Source organism: Lissotriton vulgaris, chromosome 7 (assembly GCF_964263255.1).
Source record: "Lissotriton vulgaris chromosome 7, aLisVul1.2, whole genome shotgun sequence".
Taxonomy (NCBI): domain Eukaryota; kingdom Metazoa; phylum Chordata; class Amphibia; order Caudata; family Salamandridae; genus Lissotriton; species Lissotriton vulgaris.
The window spans coordinates 119,687,256-119,707,933 of record NC_141695.1 but is presented as its reverse complement, the minus strand read 5'-3'; the positions used below and the strand labels follow the sequence as shown (position 1 = coordinate 119,707,933).

General features: G+C 43.5%; 1 protein-coding gene across 1 annotated transcript in view; it reads right to left on the bottom strand.

The window, feature by feature from the left end:
* The window catches only part of LOC147700967 (D(2)-like dopamine receptor), a 233,068-nt gene that overhangs the window by 102,323 nt on the left and 110,067 nt on the right, over nucleotides 1–20,678 (bottom strand). The window contains exon 2 of the mRNA XM_086928555.1: nucleotides 20,144–20,234. The gene's annotated coding sequence lies outside the window, so the exon portion shown is untranslated. The remainder of the gene's footprint in view (nucleotides 1–20,143; nucleotides 20,235–20,678) is intronic.

Sequence of the window (20,678 nt, the reverse complement as noted above, 5' to 3'; positions counted from 1 at the left end):
TGAATTCACAAACAAATATATAAAAATCGAAGTTTTAATTTAAAATTTTGAACTATTTCATTTTCTAGTCAGTCACAACCACCTAAGTCCACCCAGGTGTCTAATGACCACAGGATAAGAATCACAAATATACCCCATTAGATCATTAACACAGTCTTTCTCTGTAGATCCCCATAAACCATAATTCCAAGTAGCTGCATACAACCAGGTGCCAGCACCCGCTTGCACAGGGATTGGAATTACGAGTTGTGTGATAATTATCAGCCGGGTGTGCAATAACTGCTGCACACGGCTCCATATTTACAAACTGATGCGTTGGTTCCAATGCGTCAGTTTGTAGAGGTCTGCGTCACATTATACCTACGCCATGTATAATGTATGCAGGGTAGGCATTCCTACGTTAAAAGCCTCGTAAACTGATGCAGTGAAATTTACATCTTTACACTGTGTCACTTTACAACTTGACTACGTCAAAATCCCTACAACTTCTCAAACCAGGCGTAAGGATTGACGCAGGGCTTTTAACTTGGGACTCGCCTCTGTGTTCTGACGCATTGCTGGAGTTGCATCAGTCTAACAACCAACTGCAGCAATGTCACTTTAGCGCCAAAAGATGCATCAGAATTTCATACAGATCCATGAATTCTTGCGCCATGGAGCACTGTATTGTAAATACAGCGCATCCATGCTGTCGTTAGGGCATTTGCAGCAAGCGCAAGAAATCTGATGCAGCAATGCCAATGCGTCAGTTCTTGTAAATATGCCCCTATATTCTTTGGTGACTTTTCGAACCCCTCCTTTCCCATGTTTACAGGCCCAATCCAGTCCATCTAGATATTTTTATATACCTAATTTCCTTTCTAAAATAAAGCCGGCATGGATGCCAGCTTGCGGTGGGGTCAGCGATTTGCAGGCCCGGCTTCCTAGTTGTAATATCCCACTTCTTTCCCCAAAGCTTCAAGATGGAAAAACATGAGGCACACCAAAGCGAGTTATCATTTAGCCTTAATTGATTTTATTTGTTTATTCGATGGTCTTTTTTTATTTTATATTTTTTAAACAATTTTTATTTTTCGCAACATAGTATCGACATACATCATGTATTAATACAGTGATTACAACCCCCCCACAGCGTGTCCGGAACTCTATGTCCATAAATATCTAAGCACAATCTTGAGCGCTGCAATACCTCAGGTCGCTGGTCAGCCATCCTCTGGGGACATAACCAGGGGTGCACAAATGAACAAACACAACAAACAATGTAGGTCAATGCATTGCATACTTACCTACTCGGGGGCAAAGGCTACTACCTCAGAGGCAATGTTGCGCTTTGCGAGAATAAAGCCCATCGCAGCCCAAGCCTGTTCAGTCTGGGGAGAGGTCAGTCGCCTTCCAAATATTGAGGCGGCAGAGCTGGGGGGACATCTGCAGGGGTTCATCACATGCTCTCACAATTTGACGGTCCCAGTACTGCTGTATGTGCGGACACTCCCTTAGGATATGGATAAAAGTACCTACTTGGTTACAGTGTCGGAGACAGAGCGTGTCAGGGCGCCTACCCAGCCGGAGTAGAAGTTTGGCATCAAAGTAGACTCTGTGGAGGATCTTTAACTGGATTAACCGTAACCGCGTGGGAATGGCGACTTCCCTGGGGGAGGCCAGAGCGTCACGCCAATCCTCGTCTTCTATAATTCCCAGGTCTGTTTCCGATGGGAAACATCCTTTACGACGCAACTTTTACCAGGCAGTGCCTTTACAAAGCAGGTCATTACAACGAATTGCACTGGGGCGCTGGAGGATAGGTAATAGTTTAATTTACTATCCAACACCTTCCCTACTATCCACGGGGACTGGAGTTGGAACAGTAAATTAAACTAGTCACTATCCAGCACCCCCCACACCAAGTTGTTGTAACGACTTGCATTGAAAAACCTGCGTTGTAAAGGCATGCGTGGTAAAAGCATGTGTTGTAACAACGTACATCCGTTTCCCATCACCCTCTCAGTTTCTGCAGTGGATCAGGAAGGTTGTTGACAAGCTTTTTGTACGTGAGCGAGATTACCTTGCGGTCCATGGGGTCTAATAGCAACCTGTCCTCCGGAGGGGATGAGTCAGGAAGAGGGGTCCCCTTAGGTAGGGCTGTCGAAATAGTGTGTCTAATCTGTAGGAAACCTAAATGCCTCTGATGTATTTGATGGTCTTTTTAATGATCAATTTTCTGATTTTCCTTTTGTGGGATGTTGTTATTTTTACTAAAATTAAAAATGTATATTCTCTTGTCATTGGGCTGCTTGTCACCTCCAGCTAGGGGAGTGTTTCAGAGAGCAGAGACATGCTTGTATGTCTACAGTCCCTTTATGTTTTTTTCTTCATTCTATCAATTTATAGAAGCTCCTTTTTCACCCCAAAATCAAAGGGGGTGCTCTAAATTTCAATAAACAGATCTGAAAGAAGTCATTGGGGGCGAAGGACAGCTGCACTAAAATGGGACAGAGAGAAAGCTGCAGTCAGAGTGCGAGAGGACTGTCTCAGAAGGGGTGCTTGAGAGAACTTGGGGCATTAAATGACGGAGTTCCGCAGACCCTTTTGGGATGCGTTTGTTAGGGCGCTCATGCACATTTCAAGGGTGCGGTAGCCTGGTTAGATACTTTGGGGGCCATCACAGATCCCTCTCTTGCTCTGGTGTGAAATGAAAGAATGAATGAATGAATATACGACTTATAGAGCGCTAATTTAGCCCATGGGCATCGAGGCACTAAAAGCATAGCAATATGCAGGAAGGCGAAGACACACTCAGACCAGCATCTCAGGGAACAACCAGCCAAGCGCAAACATGGTCAGTGTGCCCTATTACAATGAATGCACTACCCTCAGGGCAGCCGCAAACTCATGCTGCTCAGGGGTCCATAATGCACATTAAGTGAATTATGAAGTAATTGCTTCCATGTTGCACAGTGTAGGGGGCATGCTGCCTGCATTTTAAAGAAGGAGCAAAGACAGTTGCGGCCGGCATGACTCGTAGGTTGGTTGCACGGGGAGGGGTGGTAATTTAATAAATAAAATTTAAGAACAAAAACTTATGTTGGCCTGTGGTCCTGGACTCTCTGCAATGCATCTCCTGCTCTCTCTCTGCTCACAGGAAGCAGAAGCAGGCAGGCTCCCTCTTCTCCCCTAAGCCAATCACAGCGATGCAATGGCAGTGTTGTGATTGGCTAGGACGCAGCCCATACTGGCTTCTATGGGGAGGCTGTTTTCTCCATGCAAGCTGCATGCAGCATACGTGGAAAAAACAGGAGAGTGCCCATGACTGGTTTGTCGGCCCTGGGGCCAACAAAACAGTCAGTGCCCATAACACTGGGCAAGCCACTCCTCCCCGACCCGACCCCCCCCAACCACGCATACCCTTCTTCAGTTTTCTAGCAGTGCGAGAAGCAGAAACGTAAAATGCTATTTATACCATTTTATGTTTCTGCATCTTGCACTGCACGAAAGCGTTGGGGCGATGCTCCGATGCCCACATGGATGAGCCGCCCCTGGGCAGAGACCCCCCTGCAGGGGCAGCGGTGCTGGCACATTTCCAGAGCGGGGTGAAGCTCTAAACAGTTGTGGTCATAGGAATTGTGAAAAATCGAAGTGTCAAACACAAAACAATTGTAACATTTGCTGAAAGCAAATGTTAGTGCGCTTGATCTCTGAGACATATATCTTTTATGCTCCGTAAGATTTCTTGAGTTGTCAATATAAAGGCCTAAATATTTTTTTACCTCCTCGAGTTGGATTCCATTAAGCCAGATTGTTTGTTTTTATAACTGTTTTTTTCCAATCACCATAGTTTTTGTTTTGGATGTGTTTATTTCAAGTTTGTTGTCTGAAATGTAAACTGACATTTCATTCAGGCATCTTTGCAGGCCGATCTTTGTTTGGCTCATTAGTACCAGTATAATCCTTACATGATGTGTTAGCTCCAGGAAACCCCAATTTTTTGTGTGCTTTATAAAACTTTTTTTATTAATAATAATAACAGTGCACTACCTTTTAGTGGCGCAATGTGAATGAGCCTTCTAAAGGCCTGTTTGCATCTGCACCCATGTCCATGATACAGTGCGGACGCAAAGGAGCCCCCATGCACATGAGGAACGCCAGCTGAAGATAGCACTGTTGCTACATGTGCACCAGCACTATCAGTATTACAAAAGGGGTCCACAAGCATTTGCAGCTCCTTCCATAATACCATTGTGCCCCGAATGCACACAAAGTGGGTGCACATGCCCTTTGAGCCCTCAGGGCACAATGCATATTACAGCCCCTGAATTTATCTGACCCACTTTGTAAAATGATATGTTCTGATGCACGTTCCTCCTCGACAACTCAGTTAGAACCATCACTATCTCGTACCAGTAGGGTGTAATTATTGCACAATCCCACAGCATATGAATGCAGTCTGCCTGTGGAATCTGACAGCCGGGGCGGCAATCCGATGAGCCAGTCACATCTTTGCATATTTTAGAATGTCAAATACTCTTGGTGCAAATAATTAAATTGTGTAAATTTACAACGCTGATTTCTCATGGCCATTTTAGGATACCGTAATATCTTTTCCCATTCCGTGTCTGCAAATTCTTGCCCCAATTTCTCTTTCCATTGAGTTTTAACTGTGTTTAACTGAGCCCAGAATTCAGGGGCCTTTATCACAGCCCCATGTGTCAGTATCACTTTCAAGATCCCATTTTATCTTGTTACACATTTCCCTCTCACCGCATGTTCCTGCCTGCTCTGAGTAGTGCATTATGAGGGAGACATTGGCCTACAACCTAATCCCATTCATCCACCTGGGTGTTGCACATATGAAGGTTGCCATTCAGGTACAAGTCCTTCACTGTCCACACTTAGGAATTATGCTCTCTGGCAGGCATCTCAAATTCTGGGAGGTACCAGGGAGGGATCACTAGGGCGTATGCCTCCCGGAGCCCCAGGCGTTTCACAGCTTGACACCAGCATTGCCTACCAACCTTCAAAGATTGGGGGCATCCATCAAAAAAGGGAGCGCTTCCAAAAACTATCTCATAAGTTGTGGTGGGACCAAGCACTGCGTCCAGCTCTAGTCGTTTGGGTTGGATGCGACTGATAACCATAGTATAGGCCACTGAAGCTGCACAACTAAGCATTAAGCCTCATGATGCGGACCACCGCTATCCAGGCCACTCAACTCCTACCTTTCTCCCGTACTAAATCGATAAGCTAGTAATTACGTTCAGCAAAAAAATGTATGGGCAAAATACCTAGCAGTTCTGGGAAATAGTACAGGATTCACGTCAAGTGTAGCATCTCCGCTAATGTAACTCCTCCCATTAGTGATGGGGATGATTTGTCCAAAATGCCAACAATTGTCTGGCCCCTGCTACCAGAGATCAGTTGTGCAATGTTGTGGTATATTCGGACCCCCAAAATATTTAAGTGTTTCTTTCTTCCAGATCACAGTGGATTTTTTCACTATGAGCCCGGCAGGCTAAGCCATCTGTTTGAACAGAACAGGCAAGATTTTTTCCAGTTTACCTGAACTTTAGAAACATGCCCTACATCAGTCAGCAGTGTCATCAGACCCAGGAGGGCAGAATCTGGGTCTCACAAATGCAACAGGGCATCATCCGCATATAAGGAACAACACGGCACCCATGTGATGACTCAATTCTCCATTCCGGTGCCCTTGCCCATAACTAGTCAGACAGTGGCTCCAGCGCTAGGGCAAACAGTAGTGGTGGTAGGGGGCATCCCTGTCTCATGCCCCATGAAATAGGTCATGTCTGGATACCGTTCGACCCGTACAAACCCTTGCCAGAGGTTGTGTACACAGGAGCACCATCCATCTTAAAATTGTGTCACCTCCTCTTATCTTCTTGCGTACCGCAAATAGATAGGTCTATAAGATGATGTTAAATGTCTTCTCCATATGATTAGATACTATGGCTGTAAATGTATTCCTGGGTAATCCTGGCTGATCCATTACAACAATCAGGTACTTGAGGTTGATAGAGACGTTCTGACCAGAAATAAAGCTGCATTGGTCCATGGGCACCATAGTAGGCATCAGGCACTGGATTCTATTAGCTATAAGTTTGCCTAGAATCTTTGCATCTGTGTTAATGAGAGACAGTGGCCTATAAGACTGCGCATCTGTAGGGTCTAATCCTTGTTTAAGCAGCACTACTATTACCAACCCCTCAATTGAAGGAATGTCCATACATAGCCAACAATTGTAGTTCTAAATGTGTTGTATATGTGACATAAACTTCGCTGGTAAGCCATCTGTTATTAGTGGACAGTTGTTCAATCAAAGTTGTGATCTCTCCCACCATGATATAGGCGTATGTTGGTAAGAACACACAATGTAAGAATATGTAGGTGTGGTCATGAAATTGTGAAAGAAGATTATGTTTGTGTGAATTTAGGAACAGCGAGCAAGATGAGTCTATCCAAGTTTTCTAAACCCTAGAAAATCCAGCATGTATTTAGAAATATAATAATTCTAGAAAATGATGAAAAATGGAATGTAAGAAGAGTAGTTCTGTGTATGAGTGAGAGGTTTCGTCGGGACAAAAAGGTGGAATAGAACGAGAAGATTGAAGACGAACTGTATCTGTGTCCTACAAGGAAATAACTCACTTGGTCTACGAAGACACCTGGATGGTTTCAGGATTATGAGAAGAAACTCTCTTTCTAGGTCTACTAATGTATTTGGATATTGTTGTCATAAGATGTGCTGAGAAAAGTTGTTACGTAACGTTATTTAATTTTGTTAACTCATCAGTTTTTAGTCTTTAAATATGAATGAATAAGCATTTCTTAAGTGCATAGCTACCGGAAGGCATCCCAGCGCTGATAGAAGTACATTCTAAAACTCCGAGCGGCATTAGGGAATAAGTAAGGTTTTAATTTGTTTCCGAAAGGTCAGATGGTTAGCCTCAAGACAGACATGGAGGGGAAGGGAGTTCCATAACCTAGAGGCATTATAGGAAAAAAGACGGCCTCCACTTCTTGATATTTCTTATTTTAGTGACTGCAGCCAGATGTTTACTGTCCGAACGCAGGGCCCTATTTGAACAATAAGGCAGAATGATGGATCGATTAATGGGCGGTCCCTTACCCACTAATGTCTTGTGTACAATACACAAAGCCTTAAACTTAATTCTCTCTTGTATGGGAAACCAGTGGAGAGTGGCAAGGGCAGGCTTTGCTTATTGGCGGTTAGGAATCATCAAAAGCATACGTGCGGCCCAGTTTTGGACAATCTGTAGTTTTGTAATGGTAAGGCGTGGTGCTCCTAAATAGAGGGCATTAGCGTAGTCCAGCCGGGAGAAAATCAATGCCTGGACCATGAGTCTTCTGGCAGGGAAAGGTAGGAGAGGAAGGATTTTTCGCAGCATCCTAAGGATTCCATAACAACTAGCTGCCACCTTCCGTGCCTGCTCCTATAAAAAAATAATATACATGTATTTATGTAAATATTGCTAAATATATATTAAATGGTAAAGGAAACTACATAATACTGTTCCAAAATTGTAAGTAGAATGTAGAATTGGAGCAGATGAGGAAGAAAGAGAAAACGTTAATTGGCCGGTGAGGGCAAGTTTCTGGTTGGTTCTTTTACATAACTTGCAATTCAAGAAATTTTTTTAAAAAAAAGCTATGCATAAGCTTCTTTGCCATGTTGCCAGCCCTTCTGTAGTACCTCTTACTCCTGACCCATCTGTGCTGTATGGCTCTCCATTTTCAGGCCCTACACCTGTTGTGTTCTATCTAGGACCCCGATCAATATTGTGACCTCATGCCCCTATACGGCTATAATCAATAGATATCCCTATAATGGCATAAACGGTCAGAGCCATATTTCAGTAACTCGTCTCTGCAGCTCATTACAGTATATGACACAGCAGAAGCCACTTCCTTAGATTCCTAGATAACACACCGAGTTCTTTCGACAGCTAAAACCCCCCAGCAACCTGGGAAAGCCCCGCTTGCTTTGTTTTGATTAGTAATAGAACTCTTGCAAGCACTGTAAGAACGACCAGTTCTTAGTGACATCTTTATTGATGTCTTATGTCCAAAAACTTACATCAAACTCGGCACCTTTCAGGTATAAATATACCAACGTTGCCTTAAGCAAACACGGTGGTGGTGAATACTGGAGCAGAACAGCTGTCCCTTGCAGAGCCCAGCAGATGCGAGAAGCCCACGGACGCTGCCCCTCCTCTTCCTTGACGCGCTGAGAAAGACGCTGTCTTTTCTCCTGCCGAGAAAATCCAGCTCCGGCGTTTCCAGCCTACCCTTGCGGGTAACTGGAATAGCGAGTCCTGAGAGGAGATACCAGACCTCCAACATTCTATTCCAGAGGTACGGTGCTGACTAAACCCTTAGAGAGATTTCTTGAAGCAAACCCTTGGCAAAACCAACTTAACTTAAACTGCTACTTACTTGCTCCCTCCCATGTATCAGGCTTAGGTCAGGTACACCGGGGTAGGCGTAGTTAGAAGCACCAGTTGAGGACGTTAACCAAATGTATATATGAATGTATATATTTTATTCATTTTAACCATCTTATGGCTAAGAAACCATATCAATGCTTTTACAGTATTATTTCGCAATACTCCTTTTACTGTACGCACTTTTTATAATAACAAGTCTTGCAATTGTGGCAATACATTTCTCTTGTATGAGAAGGAAGACTGTTCAATAAATAATACCTTTTATTGAAAACACCCGTCTCTCTATTCTCTGCCTAACTGGTGAAAGTAATTCTGCACAACTGACTGAGTGAAATAGCTGTCTATTGTTTCACACGACTCTAGAGATTGACTCTTATTCTGAGGAGCAAAGTTGTCATGTTAATGCAGTTGATGGAAAACTGAATCCCTTCTTGTCTGAGCCAGGGAAGCTGATCACTTCCTATTCAGTCAAGAACGTTTCCAGTGACCTCTGAGCTAGCTGGTACAAAACCAATTAAGTCTAACATAGTCAGTAGAGACCTAGAAGACCGCACTCCTACGTCTACACTGCTGTTTATGTTATTCCAATGCGCAGGGCCTATAGGGAAAATAGGAACTACACTACACACCACTAGAGCCTCCTCTTCGGTGCCCACAAGGCCTTCATCTAAGAACATGAATCTGCTCCTCTACTACTGATGACCTGAGAGCAGCCCTCTGCACCATTGCTTGCTGCGCTGCTAACTATAACTAGAGAATTGCTGTGTGTTATTTTAGTTACAAACATTAATGTTATAACTGACATATTCACCTAACTATAATGTTACTTTGACATATGTTTTTTTCTGTAAAGGTTTCACCACAGTATGAAGGCTGCTTATAGTATGATCTTTACAACTTTGAAATCTTAGTTAGTCTTAGCAAATAGTGTCTAATTTGACAACTGTTGAATGTACACTGTTTTTAGTTGAATATTTTGAATACTCTGTGGTGTATTTCTCTTCAGAGTTTCATTGTTTGCAAACAGTATGGTAAATGCGGAAGTACACCAAAGTTGGAAGCTAGATCTTGGTATATAGACTGTGCTTTTTGTGATGTGGTGTAATTCCTTTGGTAGTTTTTGAGAAATTAAGGGTAAAAAATAATTGGGTCCGCGAGAGACTCGAGAGACTCTTGAGTGAGCGGCAATTCAAAAACAGAGCATTCTGATTGGCCCAGAGAGATTTATTTAATTTAGGCCAATTTGCTCTTGCTGGAGTCAGACACCCATGGGAGAGAGCACTCTGATTCGCTGCCAGCAATATCAGAAAAATGTTGCTGGCAATCATCCCAGAACTTAGTTCCCTTTACTAAAGATAAAGAAAAATTGTTACAAGACAGCTGGGCAGGGATTATCTCCCCCTGGCCACATGGGGGTTGAGGGAGTCTGTGGACCCGCCAGGGCCAAAATACCCAAAATATCAGCCCCCCTCCCTGAGTCTTAAAAAGTCCCTGGGGACCCCATCCCCCAGGGCTGTGTTTTTTCTTTAAAGAGGTGGGGAGTGCACAGCCCCTTCCCTGAGCCCCACTAGGCCCCATTAAATCCATCCCCCAGAGCTGTATGTATTTTAAAGGGGAGGGTGACATGTGGGGTCCCATCCCCCTGGACCCAATGTGCTAAATAAGGGGGGGCTGCAAAGCATCCGTCCCTAAGCATCATTAGGCCCTGGAGACGCTATCCCCTGGGGCCTGTCTTTAATATAAATGGGTGCCCCCTTTACCCACCTGGGGCACCTACAAGCAACATGTTGGGGGCTGTAGGGGCAGCCATAGCGCCCCTGTGGCCCCCACTGGCTCCCCACATGCTGCAGGAGCCACCATTGCTCTTGCCTGAAGAGTGCATCTATTTATGCTGCTCCCTTTAAGTGGGAGCAATCTGTTGATCTGTTTTCCTGCCTACATCAGTGCAGGCAGGGAAATTCTCAAGTCACCTCCCAGTTGACGGGATCATTTTTAAAGGTCCCACATGCTGGGGACAGGCTTTGTATTTGCTCCCATTTGGTGGGAGTTTTGAAAACACAAGTTTCCCTGCCGGCACCTGTGCATATGGTCCCCTATCCAGGTTGAATTTAGTCTTTTGGAGCCCATCCCCAAGGTCTGAAATATGTTTTAATGGACCTTTCATCCCTGGGGACTCCATCTACCAGGACCTGAAGTCTTTTTTTGTGGAGTTAAGCACGTGGCCCTCCTCCCCAGGCCTTATTCAGCCCTGGGGAATCCATCCATGAGGCCGCTAAACTAATTCCAATAGTGGGGGACTACAAGGCCCTCTCCCTGAGTCATTAATGGCCTCATAGATCCATGCCCTGGGCCGGCTCACAAGCCATGTCATGACGGAGCCTACTCACGGACACAGCCGTTTCCCTGCCCGCACCAGAGCGGACAGTTAAGCCTGCGTATTCTCCCGGATGCCTGAAGCATTTTAAAAACTCCCACCATGTAGGCGCAAACATCAAGTCTGCTCCCAGCTGGCGGGAGCTTTGAAAATGCTCCTGCCTGCTGGGAGCAGACTTCTGATCTGTTTCCCTGACCCCACTGCTGAGGGCAGGGAAACAGATCAAAATATTGCTCCTGCCCGGAGGGAGTAGCATAAGTGTAGGAGAATGGCTTACAATGTGGTGCACACTTATTTAAGTGAAGCACCCTGCACTAGTCCAGACCACCCTTATGGAGATTTAAGAGATCTTAGACAATCATAGAAAGCTCTCTAAGTGGTAGCTGCGTACAGCAGCCTTCGGTCCAGAAGGAGTGTTAAGCAGCTTGTTTTACCAGAATTAATCATATGGTGTAGTTTAAATGAAAAAGAACCACACAATGTAGTTATAAAGTATGCACACTCACTAACACATTGGTATATCACCTACCTGGAGATATCAACACAATACTTCAAATGTAGACAGGTAAGTAAGGAAAAATACATGGTGGTCTCCGGGGGGAAACCAAACCATAAACTAAAGAGGTTGAAGGGGAACTGTGACCGAAGTCAGGACTTGGACCAGAACACGCAGAAGTGTTGGGGACCCAAGGACACACTCGAGGTAAGTACCCAGGAACACCACAAAGGCTGTTAGCAGAGTGGAAAACACAGCCGCGTACTCAATGCAAGTGAATTGGAAAAGTTGCACTTGCAGTTTTCAAGAAGAAGGACCCTTCCCCATGGACCCTGAAGAAACCCCATGGAAAACAGAAGGTTGGAGAGTCACTCCATTTGTGGATACCCCAGGAATCAGGATACCTACACTAGAGAAGCCGGGTGCATAGGAGCAAAATGACGTCGGAAACCACTGTAGACCACAATGGAGGACTTCAGGAAAGATGCCGCTTGCGAGGAAAGTGGAAGAGTCGGTTAGAATCCAGGGATGAATTCTTGAATATGAGATGCAGCTGTGAGGACCAGGCGACAATGTGGAAGAAAAGGAGCCAAGAGCCAAGTCAAGAACCAGGGGGTCAGTGTCGGGCAGGAGCACCAACAAGCCTTGGCAGAGCAACTGATGTGATAAACGAAGAAGGTGCAACGTTGGGACCAGCAGGGTCCAAATAACTCTCCAATTGTAGGAGAGTCAGATTAGGCCCTGAGCAAGCAGGGGAGCCAATTGAAGCCAAAGAAGACCCTCAAGGGAACCCACAGGCCGAAGACACAGAAGTCGCAAGAGGACATCAAGCAGCTAACGAAAGATATGGCGAGGACAACGATCTTGGCAGGAAGAGATACTAGAGGCTTGAGCTTCTTCTAGCCCAAAGATCTCTGGAGTACCGAGTCAATATGCCTTGGCAATGGCAAGTCAACAAGGTGCACAGGTATTCTCTTCCATCGGTTCTTACAAGGGATACTGGCCTCAAACTTGCTGAGAGGACTGGTCAGGCTTCAAAGGCATTGCAGAACTACTGCCTGTGTTTCTGAGCCTTTCGAAGTTTGTATGATATCAGGAGCAGCAGACCGGTCAGCTTTATTTTGGTGCCTGCAGATGCAGGGGAGTGACTTCTTAACTCCAAGGGAGATTCCTTTGAGTGTCTGTGATGCCCACAGGCCTGGGGAGGAACTTGGATGGAGCACAGGCACAGATGATGAAGAAGACTTGCAGAACAGCGAGATCAGGAGATGCAGGAGCCTTCCTTGATGCATTATCGGTTCCAGGCGAAGTCCATCGAAGTCCAAGGTGCCCAAACAGTTGAAGGTGAAGTGGTTTTGGGTTTTAATCTTTTCCCACGATGAATCTGAAGAGCTACCCAAAGGTAAGCCCTTAAGTACCTCATGGAAAAGGTTGGGACGATTCAGGGACCAGAGGAGAGGCTAGACAGAGGGAATGATACTGCCATGTCCTTTGTCCAGTTTTGCACCAAAGTGGGAGCCAAGGGCTCCCTGAACTAGCCCAAACAGGAGTATGCAAGGAGGGCCCCAAATGTGCACTTCAGAGCAGTCTGGTGGCGCTGGCAAGGGCCCCCACCCCAGCCCATTACACTAAGTCCTATATGGGAGGTAGTCACACCTCCCTGTGACAAGAAACCTATTGTTCTACCTTTCCCTTGCTCGAGCTCAGCTCAGAAACAGGAGGGCAGAATTGTGTCTTGGGTCGGCAGCAGTACTAGCTTGCTGGCAGACCCTGGAAGGTTGTTCCCGGGAGCAATGGGGGCTTCCCGGAGATGTCTCCTGGTGCATGGAATCATACCTCCAACCCCGATTGCGGTGTTCGGGTATGATTACAACATGTTTGATACCAAACATGCCCAGGTTCGACACAGCCAATATAGAGTTAGCCATTTTATAGTGACAAATGGCCACTATATGTATCAAAATGACTGGCCGCACTTGCAAAGCCTGGAGAATCAACTCTGGGGTTCATAGTGGGTGTCCTGCTCAGGCAAGGCGCCCTTACACTTATAACCGAGCACCCTGCTTTCAGGATTGAAAGGCCTACCTTAAGCGTGACTTTCAGGTCTTTAGTAGAGTGATCTCAGATATAAGAAAACTTATAGCTGTCATAAGTGGCGCTGACGCCAGCTTACACAGGCTGAAACGGCAGGCCTGTAGTCTAAGTTTGAGTGGTCTCGAATGGGTGGGACAATACATGCTGCAGCCCATGGGAGACCCCTGGTGTACCCTTGCCCAGGGTACCTTAGTACTATATACTAGGGACTTAGAAAGATATACCAGTAGCCAATTGGGAAGGTACCAAAGTACTTACCACAGTCTAATTTAGAGAGACAGCACAGTGACTAGGCCCCTGATTAGCAGGATTCCTATAAAACCAGTCTTAAAACAGAGTAACACCAGCAAAGAGTGGGGGTAACCATGAAAGCAGATCCTTCTTTCCTACAATAAGAATCTGCACCCTGGTGGCAGGAGGAATGCCGGCTCCCGCTGCATGTGGGTAGCTGGCTGGGGCTGTAGGGGCCTTGAGACTTCCCCCTCCATCCCCAATGAGTGTATGGCGGGTGCCCTAGGTGGGCACCAAGCCACCCAGCTTTAAGTAATGTGAGCCCTGGGAAATGGATTCTCCGGGCCAATAACGGCTCAGGGAGGGTGGCTGCGTGGACCCCCTCCCCTTTATTTTAAGTAGTGGCCCTGAGGGATAGGGTCCCCAGGGCCTGATAAGGCTTGTAGGGGAGTGCCACTCAACCCCTCAACTTTAATTAAAAAAACAAACAGCCCTGGGGAATGGAATAGAATCCCCAGGACCTAATAAGGATCAGGGAGGGGGGGGCCATATGGCCCGCCTCCCCTTTAAAATAAATAGGGCCCTGAGGGATGGCGTTCCTAGGGCCTAATGAGGCACGGAGAAGGGCCTCCCTCCCCTTTAAATAAAAATAAGCCCTGGGAAATGGGTCCCCAGGGCCAAGGCTGGTGGCCAACCATGGCTGTGCACAGCCAAAGGCTGTGTGCAGCATGGGGTTGTCTGCCTTTTGGGGGGGTTGGCTGCATGCAGGGGTGTGTGTCCAACCCCCCGCTGTACACAACCGAAGGCCATGTGCGGTTGGCTGTTTTTAGGGGGGTTGGGCACAAGGCCTGGGTGATCAACCCCCCACTACACACGGCTGAAGGCTGTGTGCTGTGTGGGATTGGGTGCAGGGACTGCAGCCATCCCCATGTCGCACACGGCCTTGGTTAGATTTAGGTACAGTAATTAAATATTAATTTACTTTTTTTGTACTGAGAAAAACAAAGGTTAAAGTAAAGTTGCAGTTTGGTGAAATGTTCAGTAACAACGTAACATTTTAAACTCAAAAACCACTGAAATTCACAAGTTATAATTTTCTTAAGTAACTATACCTTGTGCCCTAAGCTAAGGTAACGATAACTCGCTGCATCGCTTTGCTAATTACCCTACATATTGCATCACTCTTGACATTTTCTATGACATCATTGATAGTATCACTGAAACATTTGCAGTCAAATTATTGATGAGAAAACTGAATTGCGGAGCGCGACTTGTACTTACTGTAGGGCATGAGTTATAGTTACTTCAGATAACTTGGTGAATTTCAGTGTTTTTTAGAGTTTAAAACATTACGTTGCTACTAAACATTTCACCTAACTATAATGTTATTTTTTTTTTTAGTTTAGAAAGCTTTATTAAAAGGAAATACAAAGTAAAACATCATGACAACAAAATACGGCAGTATAATGAATCAGGAAAGTAGTAAAATTGAAAAATACAAACAACAACCCCAAATGGGGTAGATAAACTGTACCTAAAAACAAGCTTTTTTTTTTTTTTAAAAAGGAATTTGAATTTGCGGGAGATAGGGAGGAATGAAAGAAAAGAAAGAAGGGGGGGGGGAAGAGAAGAACAACCTGGAGAATAAACTCAGTACATTACATTTCCAAAAATACAACACAGTAAAATACATTTCCAAAAATACAAAACAGTAAAAAAGGCATAATTGAAATGAGAAAAAATAAGAAAAACAATCACAAAACATTTCTAGAAAGAAAGTCAGTTAATAGCAACCACAATAAATCTTTCTTAATTAATAAAGGAACAGTGGTGGCAAAAGCACGATCAAGTCTATGATGATGACACAACAAGTTCCACCAAGCATTATAGGTCATCTTGGACGTATCCTTCCCATTAGTTGTGATTATCTGAAGGGAAATGGCTATAAAAGATCTATAATTTTCCGAATAGTGCTGTGATCGTTCCAGATGGGGGAAGAACCACCCAGGAAAATGGTGTACTATCTCAAAGGGGACAGCAGTAGCTAACATATCATTTAATTTAACCAAATACAAGACCAAAGGGACCAAAATAACGGACAATAAAAAAACATATGTAGAAAATTGTTATTCTCTTGTAAATGTAAAATGTAGAGGTACTTGTATAGCGCACGACTACCAGGAGGCCTCTCGGCGCTTGCACGAATACCGCTGACGAACCCTTCCTGGCCTTTCACTGTGAAGTGCCCACTCCTGGGCACCCCCAAGGTGAAGCCAGGCATCCTAGCATAGTTGGGGCTATTGTGGAGATTAAGCAAGCTATTGCCCAGAGTTTCAGAGTGGGGCCCATGATTAGAATAGGCACCGAGGTGAGAATGATCAGGTCAAAGGAAATTGAGCCCAAGACCCACCAAGGCGGGAATTGAACCCTGGTCCCGGGCCAGACTTCTGCATCAGGATCTGCCGCTTTAACCATTGAGCCACACTACTCCACCATGTGAACAGGACCAACACATTTTAGAATCAATTAATTTGAAGTTATGTAAGTCAGAAAGAGTGTAAAAAAGCCTATTGTAAAAGAAATTAAAGGTCTGTGTGGTGCTAGCAGATCGAGAAACTGTGTGTATTTTGGACCAAATAATATCCCATACCTGTAAGGAGAATTCTTGAGCTAGATCCTGTTCCCATAATAGTTCGAGTTTAGATTTAATCCTATCAGAAGTGGGCCGAGAAAGTATTTTATATATAGCAGTAGCCTTGAGAGGAGTAGTAAAAGAAGGTGGAGGCAAAAGAGATGGAGAAGTAGTGGATAGTGAAGCATTATGAGAAATAATATAAGTTAGAGGCTGTTGAAGCAAGGGATAACGGGAAGAGTATGTATTGGAGAGATGAAATGTATCGCGAATATCAGAGAAGGAAAGTAAGGAGTTATCAGTACTTAAATGATTGTAAGTTATAATACCTTTATCAATCCATTCTTTAAAAAAAACTGCTCTGTTATTAAGCTTTAGGAATTTACTATACCAAATCGGAGTAAGAGAATGAAGCTCCGCTTGTGAAAGAAAAGAACGAAACAGCGAAAGAGCAAGTGCTTTAGAGTGCTTAAAAGTAGGGGTGAGAAATCTGCTCGGAGGTTGAGATAGGCGAGTTGGTGTAAGGAAGGAAAAAGGAGCAAGTTGTGCAAGTTGTAAAGAGCTCAAAGCAGTAAGACCAAATTTCTTTGAGAGTAAAGGACGAATGAAAGCGAGAAATGTTAGGAAAATTAAACCCACATAAATCTTTGGATTGTTGGAGGTGAGAGAGAGAAATCCTAGCTTTTCCATTGTTCCATAAGAATTTTGTGAGAATACGATTAATGGATTTAAAGAAATAATGTGGAAGAGAGATGGGAAGCATGGAAAGGTCAAAATTAACAATAGGAAGAAGCATCATCTTAACGGTTGCAAGCCTCCCCCACCAGGATAAGAAAAGAGGGTACCAACCATCTATAAGTGAAGAGATCTTCTTAAGTATATCTTTGTGATTAATGATAATAGTTTCTCTGATGGTGTTGGCGTAAAGGATACCTAGACACTTAATACTTTTGGGATTCCATTCAAAATCAGATCCTTGAAACAGGTGAGAGAGACATAATTTATTAAGAGGTAAAACTTCGGATTCATCTATATTCAGTTTATATCCGGAAACTAAAGAATAATCCTGAAATAAAGAAAAAAGTGCAGGCAAAGAAGAAACCGGATTAGCGATATAAAGTAAAATATCATCTGCATAAGCAGTGAATTTAATCTTGATATTCTTATAAATGAAGCCAGTATAAGAAGAGGAACGTCGTATTTTTTCCAGAAAAGGTTCAAAAGCAAGAACAAAAAGAAGGGGCAATAAGGGGCAACCTTGCCTAGTACCCCTGTGTAAAGGGAAATAGTTAGACTGTAAGCCATTAGCCCAAATAGAAGTGGAGGGAGATAATTATAGAAGTTGTATATATTGAATAATGAGGGGACTAAAACCATGCCATCTGAGCGCTCCAAACATAAAATCCCAATTCACTCGATCGAATGCCTTCTCCGCATCTAATGTAGCGGCAATAGGGGAATCCATCTCAGAAGCAAGATGTATAATGTTAAGAAGGGTTCTCGAATTATCAGTAATAGATCTACCTTTAACAAATCCAGATTGATATATATTGACAAATTCGGGGATAATTTTATTGATTCGAATGGCTACAATTTTGGCATAAATTTTACAATCCGTATTAATAAGGGAAATAGGCCAATAATTTTTGCAGGAGGAAGGGTCTTTATCCTTTTTAGGGATGAGACAAAGCATTGCTTGTATAAAGGACCCCTTAGATTCTCCCTTAGTGAGAAAATAATTAATCAAAGAAAGTAAATGTGGTATTAAAACAGTTTTAAAATGAAGATAGAAACGCACTGTAAAGCCATCTGGACCAGGTGTTTTGTCTTTAGGCAAGAGAATTATGGCATTTATAATTTCTTTTTCCGAGATAGGAATGCCCAGAGATGAAAGATCTACATGATGGTGAAGAGGTTTAGGGATGGATTGAAAAAAAGAATCAATTTGGGTGGAGGAAGGATTGGATTCAGGGTATAGAGGGAGGAGTAATACTGAACAAAACAATCAAGAATTTTGGTGTCAGTGGACTGTGAAATGCCCTGACAGTCAGTAATGGCTACAATTTTAGATTTTTGTTTTTTAAATTTAAGATAGTTCGCAAGAGATTTGCCCGCCTTATTGCGCCCACCATACATTTTAGCATTAAACTTGAGAAGATTGTTAGATGCAGAGTCCCAGGAATGTTTGTTGTATTGCATTTTAGCTTTAATTAGAGAAGACAAAGTATCAGAAGAGTTAGTAGTAAAATAAAGATGCTCAAGCTCCTTAATTTGTTTCAAGATTAGAGAAGATTGGGAGAGGGCTTTTTTCTTTTTGTGAGAAACAAAATCAATAATACAACCTCTGGCAGCAGCCTTAAAGGCATCCCAGATAAAATGAAACCCAGAAGTAGATTGGAGGTTAGTCTGAAAAAATGAATCCATAAAAAGTGTAAAGTGATCCACAAACTTGGAGTCTAGGAGAAGAGAGTTGTTAAAGCGCCAATGCCGAGAAGCTGGGATGGGAGAGGGATAATCCATGTCCAAAATAACAGGGGCGTGGTCAGAGATAAGGATAGAGCCTATTTCTGAATTGGTCGTAAACTGAAATGCATGCTGGGAAAGAAAAATGTAGTCAATACGGGAGTGTGAGGCATGCACTGGGGAGAAAAAAGAAAATTCAAGAGATTCAGGGTGAGACATTCTCCAAGAGGCTATAAGGCCTCTAGAAGAAATTGCTTTATGAAAGGATTTCTGCATCTTATTGGGGACATACTTAGTTTTTGATTTCCTATCTTAAAAGGGATCCATTAGCTGGTTACAATCACCACCCACAATTAAGTCTTCAGACACATGCGAAGAGAGGAGTGAAGAAAATTCATTCCAAAAGGTAGGGTCAATACCATTAGGGCCGTAAACATTGAAAAAGAAAAACTTTACATTATTAACAATGCTATCTAAAAACAACCATCTGCCATTATTATCATGAAACTCATTTAACAACTGAACAGTCAACCATTTGTGAAACAAAATAATAAGACCATTTTTTTGATTAACAGCTGGAGAGCAAAAAGCTGCCCCCGCCCATTGTTTACACAATGAAGACAAATCCTGTAAAGTGAAGTGCGTTTATTGCAATAAAACAACTTGACATTTTAATCTTGCTAAATGAGAGAGAACACATTGATTTTTAACAGGATTTCGAATACCTTTAACGTTCCATGAGATAATTCGAAGACCAGTCATAAGTGAAAGTGGAAGAAGATTGAGCAAAGGAAAGTGAAACGTACAGGAGAGATGACAGAAAAGAGTAAAAGGTGTACTAAGAAGAAAAGGAAAGAAAAAATAATCCAAACAGATACCAATAAAAAAGAGAACCAGAACAGAGCAAAAGGACAATAGAAGTCATACGTTATATTGGAAAGAAGTGAGAGAATGAAGGAAAAAGATATCAAAGGGAAGTAGTAATAGCCACCACAACAGCAGAAGGAAGTAAACAAAGTAAAAAAGAAGAAAAAATGCACGGAAATGTAGAAAGAAGAAAAAAAAAGGATAGGGAAGCCAGAAAAGCAATAGAAAGGAAGAAAGGAGAGGTAAAGAGAGTTAAAACAAAAGCGATGACTAAAGACCAAAGGGCCTTAGTCATAGCAAGGAACCACAAAGGGGATAAGGACAAAAATGAAGGAGAAGGGGGAACGGCAAAACCAGAACAACCACACTACCAAGGAAGGGCACAGAGAAACATATGTCATAGTACAAAATAAGATGAAAAGGAAGGGATGAAACAGTCTAAAACATCGGAAGGACTAATAAATACAATAGCACCAGGATAGGCAAAAACATAAACGAATGCTTACCAGAAACAGAGGGATCATTCGACTGGAAACATCAAACAAATATACAAACGAATTGGGGCTATACAAATTTTCTGCTGAGGCACATGAGGACCTAAAAGACAGAGAAAGAGAAGAGCTCAACAAAGACGAACATTAAATATAAAACCTAAGGAGAAAAAAAAGACAAAACATATTATACAATTAATGTTTGCAAAGTTCCATATGTTCCTCTCGATGCGTGTGAATAAACCGCCGGAGATCTGCTGGATCGTCAAAAGAGAAAGTTCTGTCCTTGTAAGTGACCTTAAAGAAACATGGGTGAATGAGACCATAGCGGGCGTTCATAGAATTTAGAGCTGGTCTGAGGTCAAGAAATTCTTTCCGCCTGCTGGCAGTAGGTTTGGAGAGATTGAGCCCGGTTCACAGAACTAACTTAAGACAAATCCTCAACTTACAAACCAGGCAAGGATCCAAAAAAGGCAGACTCTTACCGCCCAATCTCCCTGCTGAATGCCGATTTTAAGATCTTTATGGGCACTTTAGCAGGGAGATTGGC